Source organism: Salmo trutta, chromosome 2 (assembly GCF_901001165.1).
Source record: "Salmo trutta chromosome 2, fSalTru1.1, whole genome shotgun sequence".
NCBI classification, from domain to species: Eukaryota; Metazoa; Chordata; class Actinopteri; order Salmoniformes; family Salmonidae; genus Salmo; species Salmo trutta.
The window spans coordinates 63,688,198-63,699,751 of record NC_042958.1 but is presented as its reverse complement, the minus strand read 5'-3'; positions in this window follow the sequence as shown (position 1 = coordinate 63,699,751).

The following is an 11,554-nucleotide window of genomic DNA, read 5'->3' as shown; positions in this document are numbered from 1 at the left end:
GTGTGTGTGTATCTACCTATCTATCTGTCTATTGGGGGATTGGAAATGATGCAGACAATTACATTGATGGAAGCCACAATCTATATGCGATATTAAAGCTGATCTACCCCCTAAAAAACAAATAAACATCTCACTTCGGTGCCTTTATCTCTCTCTCCGTCAGGCCTTCATCCGCCTTTACCTCGCCCACCACAAGGAGGAGCGCATCGACGTGCTGCAGCTGGCCCAAGAACCCTTCCTCATGCCCCCCTTCCGCAAGGCCCTGGCCACCGGTCCTGGGCCGTTGGCATCGGGCTCCACGCCCTCCACCTCCAGCGCATACACAGCAGTGCCTCGAACTGAGGCGCCCAACACCATCCCAGAGGGACCCTGTGGGGGCCACATTACTCAAACGCCCTCCCTTCTAGATAGGGGGATGGGGGAAGGAGGATGGAGGGGGTAAAAACAGACTAAAGGATGGAGGAGGAATATCTGAAGTGCCCTCCCTATCCTCACCCCTCCTAAGACATGAAGGGGCAGTGCCAGTCTATGGCTTGTCTGTAAGACCCAATGGCTGTACATGTACACACCCCTGCCACAATGAAGAGAAAGACCTTGCTTGGCCTGTCCAGTGGGCTGCATCACAGGGTCATAGGAAAACGGACTGAAGTCACAGTATGTTGTGTGTGTGCATACCTGTTTTCAGGAAAACCAAACAGCTCAAATCAAATTGTATTTGTCACATATATGTGTTTAGCAGATGTTATTGCGGGTGTAGTGAAATGCTTGTAAGCTAGAAGCATTGCAGCCCTATCTGTCGGCACCATTTTCTTACGTATCCATTCCATTTGATATTTTGAGAGAAAGGCTTTTTTATAAATTATTGCTTGAGTTGTATCATAAGTTGAACTCTATATATTTCCCAATAATAGAATCAATTGCCCCCCTCCCTCTTTTTGAAGGGCACAAATGAAGGGGGAGTTTCTATTTTTGATGACCAAAGTTGAAGGCATGCCTGGCTGATACAACAATGTTACGTTTTACACACGTCTAACTGTCAAGTGAAAGAAAGAAATAATTTTCACTAGGATCATCACTTTTAACTGATTTGATCAGATTTAAATATTTTCTTGGATATTGGACTGGGAGTTAACTTTGTTATTTGGATGGTTGTCCATCTTTTTTTCATGAGGCTTTCCCCCAAAATGGAGAGGGAGAGACTTAATAGAAATGCATATAAACCATTTAACCGACTTTTGGTATAACTTTGTGGTTCGTTAGCAAGGAGTTACGTCAAAGATAATTCTCATTCATTGCAAATTGTGCAGTGTAACATTCTAAATTCCAACATGACTTAAATAATAGCAAAGTTATTTTAGTATATTGTGAAACATGATTTCACGCTTGAGCATAGGTGTGTTGTTTACCAGAGAAAAGCAGAATAGCCTAACTGGTAATACTCAAATATACACAGCCATACAGAGCTAGCTACATGCTACGTACAAGGCTAGCAACACAATGACTGCCTGAAGAGCCAATCTAAAAGTGCCTTCAGAAAGTATTCACACCACTTGACTTTTTCCACATTTTGTTGTATGGATTAAATTGAGTTTCACTGGCCTACACACAATCCCCCATAATGTGAAAGTGGAATTATGTTTATAGAGATTTTTACAAATTAATGAATTGAAAGTATTGTGTAAATACGTATTCAATCCCTTTGTTATGGCAAGCATGATGTTCAGGAGTAAAAATGTGCTTAACAAGTCACAAATTGCATGGACTCATCTGATAAGTGTTTAACAGGATTTTTGAATTACGACCTCATCTCTGTACCCGGCCCATACAGATAATTGTAAGGTCCCTCAGATGAGCAGTGAATTTCAAACACAGATTCAACCACAAACACCAGGGAGGTTTTCCCAAGCCTCGCAAAGCAGTGCACCTATTGGTAGGTGGGTAACAAAACAAACATACGTTGAATATCCCTTTGAGCATGGTGAAGTTGATAATTACACTTTGGATGGTGTATCAATATACCCAGTCAGTACCAAGACATTGGTGTCCTTCCTAACTCAGTTGCCGGAGAGGAAGGAAAACGCTCAAGGATTTCACCATGAGGTCAATGGTCACTACTATTGATATTTTTGAAACTTTTACTTTTACTTCACTACATTCCTAAAGAAAATAATGTACTTTTTACGCCATACATTTTCCCTGACAGCCAAAAGTACTACTTACATTTTGTCAGGAAAATGGTCCAATTCACGCACTTATCAAGAGAACATCCCTGGTCATCCCTACAGCCTCTGATCTAGCGGACTCACTAAACACAAATGCTTTGTTTGTAAATTAATGTCAGAGTGTTGTAGTGTGCTCCTGGCTATCCGTAAATAAAACAATAAAATATAAATTGTGCTGGCTGGTTTGCATAATATAAGGAATTTGAAATTATTAATACTTTTACTTTTGAAACTTAAGTATATTTTAAACCAAATACTTTTAGACTTTTGCTCATGTAGTATTTTACTGGGTGACTTTCAGTTTTACTTGAGTCATTTTCTATTAAGGTATCTTTACTTTTACTCAAGTATGACGTTTCAGTACTTTTCCCACACTGCTCTCCAGCAACTAAGTTAGGAATGACGCCTGTATTTTGTAGTGACGGTGTATTGATACACCATCTAAAGTGTCATTAATAACTTCACCATGCTCAAAGGAATATTCAATGTCTGCTTTTCCTATTTTTACCCATCTAACAATAGGTGCCCTTCTTTGCGAGGCATTGGAACCCTCCCTGGTCTTTGTGCTTGAATTTGTGCTTGAAATTCACTGCTCGACTGAGGGACCTTACAGATTCATTAATTATCTGAATTAATGAATAAAATGAAGAGCAGGTTACAGAGTTGTTGATTGTCCACTGTCAACATTCTGGAACTCTTGATGTCATAATCGACTCTTCTATTACATCATGTTGGGTCCATATCTTATGTATCTTTGACAGTGAACAGTAAACCCAAATCACTTTTACAAAGCACAGCTGACCAGTTAGTAGTTTGACTTGTAATTTGTACTGCCTACTTTTGAAAGACAATTTCTTTCATCAAAATGGCACAGCTCGCCCAGAAAGGTGGGCTGTGCAACATGAAGATGTTATTTTTGGCTGTTATTTTCTGTCTCCTATCGCCTGCTGCTACAAATGTGTTGGCTTCTTCGTCTTCGGACCAGAAGACTTTGATGCCAGTGAAGGACCACTCTGTTCGGAACAACCCTGACGCTACAAAAGAGACCAATTTTAAGACATTGCTGGAACAACTTGAGAGTTTACGGGTGAAAGACGATTCTTCTCCAGGTAATGTGGGCCAGTTGACAAAAGGATATTCCTCAAAAATTGCCAAGTACCCCTCGGAGCTTGTGGAGCCCCTGATTTCTGTTCCAGAGCACAAGCCTTTGATGCCAGTGAAGGACCACCCTGTTCAGGACATCCCCAATGTTGCAAAACTGACCAAAATGGTGCAAGTGGACCAGATGCTGGAACAACTTGAGAGGGTGAAAGATGATACTTTCACAGGTAAAGCTAAAGTCCCCCAGAAGATTGTGGAGAAACTTATTCCTTATCTACTGGCTTACAAGCAAACAGCATTACATGGTGACGATGACGTCTTCAAAGAAAATGTTCAGGCTTCAGCTCCAAAAGCTCAGAAGAGCACCCTGAAGATCAAACCCAGAGTCAACATATTGACCGACCCTTCTTACTCCGAGCCACTTGTGAAGGTGAACCTGATTTTGGGGATCTTTTTCTATGGCTTCATCGTAATAGTGGTTCTCTATGATGCTGTGAGAATCTCCAAGGAGGCTAGAAGGAGATCTGATGCTATGGCCGCTGCCAGGCTGAAGAAAAGACAACCAGCCACCGATGAACCACAGACACTGGTGTCCAGAGTTCGGGAGAGCATATCTTCACACTTTGGTTTGAAACAGGCATCATCCACACCACAGTGTGCCCACATTTCTGACAATTCGGCAAAAGAGTTGCACAAGTCAAAGGAGTCAACCTCCACCAAGGACAAATCTGAAACGGTAAAGAGACCCGGAAAGAGTGCCGTCAGCCTGAGAGAGTGTGAGCCACCTCTGCCTAGCATCCCAGAGAACTTTCTTGTGCCTGACTCTGAGCCTGCCATCCAGGTGGCATTGAACCCATTCGACACCAAGCTAGCCAAAGTTGTATCTCACAATACTGAGGCATCCAACTACGAGGCAACCGAGAAGCCCTGCTACACACATTCCGGACTCACTGAGGTTTGTGTCGATTAAGACCGAGGACTACTTCTTAAACCAAGTGACATTGAATAAAAGCAGCAGATATTGAATCACCAAATGAGATCACATGGAGACTGCCACCTTTGAAGACTTATTTTTTCTGTTTGTAAATGAATATAATTACTTTAGAATAGTAATAAAAATATATTGCATTTAAAATGTATGTTTTAAGTCATTTTTGGGTATTTTGATTTGTTGTTGTACATGAATAAGAACCATTATTTAATTGATAAAATAGATTTTTTGGAGAAAAAAATAGTTTAACAAATGATTCTTCTGTACTGTTGTATAGTTTTTTGCCAGTAGTTCTGAATATAGCCCTCACAAGCCCAAAGTGTCCCTGAAAATGTTGTGCTATGTCAGATATGTGCAGATACAGTGCCTTCAGAATGTATTCATACCACTTGACTCAATTCACATTTTGTTGTGTTACAGCCTGAATTCAAAATGGATTAAATATATTTTTGTCTCACTCATCTACACATAAGACCCCATAATGATAATGTGAAAACATGTTTTTTTGAAATTTTTGCACATTTATTGAAAATAAAATATACAATATCTAATTTACATAAGTATTCACACCCCTAAGTCAATACATGTTATAATCCCCTTTGGCAGCAATTACAGCTGTGGGTCTTTCTGGGTAAGCCTCTCAGTGTTTTGTACACCTCGATTGTACGATATTTGCCCATTATTATAAAAAAAAATCTTCAAGCTGTCAAATTGATTGTTGATCATTGATAGACAACCATTGTGAAGTCTTGCCATATATTTATTTTATTCTTTATTTTTATTTGACCCATGTCATAGTGGTTTATAAGTCAGTATTTGTGAATTGGGTTGTGTTTTTCTGTGGATTCATGTTTATTGTATTGCTATTGAACTTTGACCATTGAAATCTGAGAGACCCTCAGATTAAGATAGAGTTGGGTGCACCCTAGTAAACTATAGGCAGGATATTTGGCCGGTATCTAAGTCTATTGTACTGTTGATGTATTTCATTCATATTGAGCTCATTGTACAAATTTCACATATCAATATTTCCTCAAGGTGATTAATTTTTTTTCTAAGTATTTTTATTTACAAAATACACGCCGGCATTATTTTTCTAAATTATTCAGTTATGTGGTTTTCATTTCTCCCTACTGCTCCAGTAGTGAACCTAACTGGTCCAATAGAGTTTAAGCTTAAACATAGTGTTTAGAGTGTTTAGCAATTGTTACATAAGCAACTCCAGTATAGATTTGGCCTTGTGTTGTAGGTTATTGTCCTGCTGAAAGGCTGAATTAATCTCCCAGTGTCTAACGGAACCAGGTTTTTCTCTAGGATTTTGCCTGTGCTTAGCTCCATTCCCTTTCTTTTTTATCCTGAAAAACTCCCCAGTCCTTAACTATTACAAGCATACCCATAACATGATGCAGCCACCACTATGCTTGAAAATATGGAGCGTGGTACTCAGTAATGTGCTGTATTGGATTTGCCCCAAATATAACGCTTGTATTAGGGACAAAAAGTGAATTGCTTTGCCACATTTTTTGCAGTATTACTTCAGTGCCTTGTTGCAAACAGGATGCATGTTCTGGAATATTTTTTATTCTGTACTGTCTTCCTTCTTTTCACTCTGTCAATTAGGTTAGTATTGTGGAGTAACTACAATGTTGTTGATCCATCCTCCATCACAGCCATTCAACTCTGTAACTGTTTTAAAGTCACCATTGGCCTCATGGTGAAATTCCTGAGCAGTTTACTTCCTCTCCAGCAGTGGTGTAAAGTAGTTAAGTAAAACTACTTTAAAGTACTACTTAAGGAGTTTTTGTGGGTATCTGTACATTACATGAGTAGTGTGTCCAAATGTTTATCTGGTTCTGTGTGTGTGTATCTACCTATCTATCTGTCTATTGGGGGATTGGAAATGATGCAGACAATTACATTGATGGAAGCCACAATCTATATGCGATATTAAAGCTGATCTACCCCCTAAAAAACAAATAAACATCTCACTTCGGTGCCTTTATCTCTCTCTCCGTCAGGCCTTCATCCGCCTTTACCTCGCCCACCACAAGGAGGAGCGCATCGACGTGCTGCAGCTGGCCCAAGAACCCTTCCTCATGCCCCCCTTCCGCAAGGCCCTGGCCACCGGTCCTGGGCCGTTGGCATCGGGCTCCACGCCCTCCACCTCCAGCGCATACACAGCAGTGCCTCGAACTGAGGCGCCCAACACCATCCCAGAGGGACCCTGTGGGGGCCACATTACTCAAACGCCCTCCCTTCTAGATAGGGGGATGGGGGAAGGAGGATGGAGGGGGTAAAAACAGACTAAAGGATGGAGGAGGAATATCTGAAGTGCCCTCCCTATCCTCACCCCTCCTAAGACATGAAGGGGCAGTGCCAGTCTATGGCTTGTCTGTAAGACCCAATGGCTGTACATGTACACACCCCTGCCACAATGAAGAGAAAGACCTTGCTTGGCCTGTCCAGTGGGCTGCATCACAGGGTCATAGGAAAACGGACTGAAGTCACAGTATGTTGTGTGTGTGCATACCTGTTTTCAGGAAAACCAAACAGCTCAAATCAAATTGTATTTGTCACATATATGTGTTTAGCAGATGTTATTGCGGGTGTAGTGAAATGCTTGTAAGCTAGAAGCATTGCAGCCCTATCTGTCGGCACCATTTTCTTACGTATCCATTCCATTTGATATTTTGAGAGAAAGGCTTTTTTATAAATTATTGCTTGAGTTGTATCATAAGTTGAACTCTATATATTTCCCAATAATAGAATCAATTGCCCCCCTCCCTCTTTTTGAAGGGCACAAATGAAGGGGGAGTTTCTATTTTTGATGACCAAAGTTGAAGGCATGCCTGGCTGATACAAAAATGTTACGTTTTACACACGTCTAACTGTCAAGTGAAAGAAAGAAATCATTTTCACTAGGATCATCACTTTTAACTGATTTGATCAGATTTAAATATTTTCTTGGATATTGGACTGGGAGTTTACTTTGTTATTTGGATGGTTGTCCATCTTTTTTTCATGAGGCTTTCCCCCAAAATGGAGAGGGAGAGACTTAATAGAAATGCATATAAACCATTTAACCGACTTTTGGTATAACTTTGTGGTTCGTTAGCAAGGAGTTACGTCAAAGATAATTCTCATTCATTGCAAATTGTGCAGTGTAACATTCTAAATTCCAACATGACTTAAATAATAGCAAAGTTATTTTAGTATATTGTGAAACATGATTTCACGCTTGAGCATAGGTGTGTTGTTTACCAGAGAAAAGCAGAATAGCCTAACTGGTAATACTCAAATATACACAGCCATACAGAGCTAGCTACATGCTACGTACAAGGCTAGCAACACAATGACTGCCTGAAGAGCCAATCTAAAAGTGCCTTCAGAAAGTATTCACACCACTTGACTTTTTCCACATTTTGTTGTATGGATTAAATTGAGTTTCACTGGCCTACACACAATCCCCCATAATGTGAAAGTGGAATTATGTTTATAGAGATTTTTACAAATTAATGAATTGAAAGTATTGTGTAAATACGTATTCAATCCCTTTGTTATGGCAAGCATGATGTTCAGGAGTAAAAATGTGCTTAACAAGTCACAAATTGCATGGACTCATCTGATAAGTGTTTAACAGGATTTTTGAATTACGACCTCATCTCTGTACCCGGCCCATACAGATAATTGTAAGGTCCCTCAGATGAGCAGTGAATTTCAAACACAGATTCAACCACAAACACCAGGGAGGTTTTCCCAAGCCTCGCAAAGCAGTGCACCTATTGGTAGGTGGGTAACAAAACAAACATACGTTGAATATCCCTTTGAGCATGGTGAAGTTGATAATTACACTTTGGATGGTGTATCAATATACCCAGTCAGTACCAAGACATTGGTGTCCTTCCTAACTCAGTTGCCGGAGAGGAAGGAAAACGCTCAAGGATTTCACCATGAGGTCAATGGTCACTACTATTGATATTTTTGAAACTTTTACTTTTACTTCACTACATTCCTAAAGAAAATAATGTACTTTTTACGCCATACATTTTCCCTGACAGCCAAAAGTACTACTTACATTTTGTCAGGAAAATGGTCCAATTCACGCACTTATCAAGAGAACATCCCTGGTCATCCCTACAGCCTCTGATCTAGCGGACTCACTAAACACAAATGCTTTGTTTGTAAATTAATGTCAGAGTGTTGTAGTGTGCTCCTGGCTATCCGTAAATAAAACAATAAAATATAAATTGTGCTGGCTGGTTTGCATAATATAATGAATTTGAAATTATTAATACTTTTACTTTTGAAACTTAAGTATATTTTAAACCAAATACTTTTAGACTTTTGCTCATGTAGTATTTTACTGGGTGACTTGAGTCATTTTCTATTAAGGTATCTTTACTTTTACTCAAGTATGACGTTTCAGTACTTTTCCCACACTGCTCTCCAGCAACTAAGTTAGGAATGACGCCTGTATTTTGTAGTGACGGTGTATTGATACACCATCTAAAGTGTCATTAATAACTTCACCATGCTCAAAGGAATATTCAATGTCTGCTTTTCCTATTTTTACCCATCTAACAATAGGTGCCCTTCTTTGCGAGGCATTGGAACCCTCCCTGGTCTTTGTGCTTGAATTTGTGCTTGAAATTCACTGCTCGACTGAGGGACCTTACAGATTCATTAATTATCTGAATTAATGAATAAAATGAAGAGCAGGTTACAGAGTTGTTGATTGTCCACTGTCAACATTCTGGAACTCTTGATGTCATAATCGACTCTTCTATTACATCATGTTGGGTCCATATCTTATGTATCTTTGACAGTGAACAGTAAACCCAAATCACTTTTACAAAGCACAGCTGACCAGTTAGTAGTTTGACTTGTAATTTGTACTGCCTACTTTTGAAAGACAATTTCTTTCATCAAAATGGCACAGCTCGCCCAGAAAGGTGGGCTGTGCAACATGAAGATGTTATTTTTGGCTGTTATTTTCTGTCTCCTATCGCCTGCTGCTACAAATGTGTTGGCTTCTTCGTCTTCGGACCAGAAGACTTTGATGCCAGTGAAGGACCACTCTGTTCGGAACAACCCTGACGCTACAAAAGAGACCAATTTTAAGACATTGCTGGAACAACTTGAGAGTTTACGGGTGAAAGACGATTCTTCTCCAGGTAATGTGGGCCAGTTGACAAAAGGATATTCCTCAAAAATTGCCAAGTACCCCTCGGAGCTTGTGGAGCCCCTGATTTCTGTTCCAGAGCACAAGCCTTTGATGCCAGTGAAGGACCACCCTGTTCAGGACATCCCCAATGTTGCAAAACTGACCAAAATGGTGCAAGTGGACCAGATGCTGGAACAACTTGAGAGGGTGAAAGATGATACTTTCACAGGTAAAGCTAAAGTCCCCCAGAAGATTGTGGAGAAACTTATTCCTTATCTACTGGCTTACAAGCAAACAGCATTACATGGTGACGATGACGTCTTCAAAGAAAATGTTCAGGCTTCAGCTCCAAAAGCTCAGAAGAGCACCCTGAAGATCAAACCCAGAGTCAACATATTGACCGACCCTTCTTACTCCGAGCCACTTGTGAAGGTGAACCTGATTTTGGGGATCTTTTTCTATGGCTTCATCGTAATAGTGGTTCTCTATGATGCTGTGAGAATCTCCAAGGAGGCTAGAAGGAGATCTGATGCTATGGCCGCTGCCAGGCTGAAGAAAAGACAACCAGCCACCGATGAACCACAGACACTGGTGTCCAGAGTTCGGGAGAGCATATCTTCACACTTTGGTTTGAAACAGGCATCATCCACACCACAGTGTGCCCACATTTCTGACAATTCGGCAAAAGAGTTGCACAAGTCAAAGGAGTCAACCTCCACCAAGGACAAATCTGAAACGGTAAAGAGACCCGGAAAGAGTGCCGTCAGCCTGAGAGAGTGTGAGCCACCTCTGCCTAGCATCCCAGAGAACTTTCTTGTGCCTTACTCTGAGCCTGCCATCCAGGTGGCATTGAACCCATTCGACACCAAGCTAGCCGAAGTTGTATCTCACAATACTGAGGCATCCAACTACGAGGCAACCGAGAAGCCCTGCTACACACATTCCGGACTCACTGAGGTTTGTGTCGATTAAGACCGAGGACTACTTCTTAAACCAAGTGACATTGAATAAAAGCAGCAGATATTGAATCACCAAATGAGATCACATGGAGACTGCCACCTTTGAAGACTTATTTTTTCTGTTTGTAAATGAATATAATTACTTTAGAATAGTAATAAAAATATATTGCATTTAAAATGTATGTTTTAAGTCATTTTTGGGTATTTTGATTTGTTGTTGTACATGAATAAGAACCATTATTTAATTGATAAAATAGATTTTTTGGAGAAAAAAATAGTTTAACAAATGATTCTTCTGTACTGTTGTATAGTTTTTTGCCAGTAGTTCTGAATATAGCCCTCACAAGCCCAAAGTGTCCCTGAAAATGTTGTGCTATGTCAGATATGTGCAGATACAGTGCCTTCAGAATGTATTCATACCACTTGACTCAATTCACATTTTGTTGTGTTACAGCCTGAATTCAAAATGGATTAAATATATTTTTTTCTCACTCATCTACACATAAGACCCCATAATGATAATGTGAAAACATGTTTTTTTGAAATTTTTGCACATTTATTGAAAATAAAATATACAATATCTAATTTACATAAGTATTCACACCCCTAAGTCAATACATGTTATAATCCCCTTTGGCAGCAATTACAGCTGTGGGTCTTTCTGGGTAAGCCTCTCAGTGTTTTGTACACCTCGATTGTACGATATTTGCCCATTATTATAAAAAAAAATCTTCAAGCTGTCAAATTGATTGTTGATCATTGATAGACAACCATTGTGAAGTCTTGCCATATATTTATTTTATTCTTTATTTTTATTTGACCCATGTCATAGTGGTTTATAAGTCAGTATTTGTGAATTGGGTTGTGTTTTTCTGTGGATTCATGTTTATTGTATTGCTATTGAACTTTGACCATTGAAATCTGAGAGACCCTCAGATTAAGATAGAGTTGGGTGCACCCTAGTAAACTATAGGCAGGATATTTGGCCGGTATCTAAGTCTATTGTACTGTTGATGTATTTCATTCATATTGAGCTCATTGTACAAATTTCACATATCAATATTTCCTCAAGGTGATTAATTTTTTTTCTAAGTATTTTTATTTACAAAATACACGC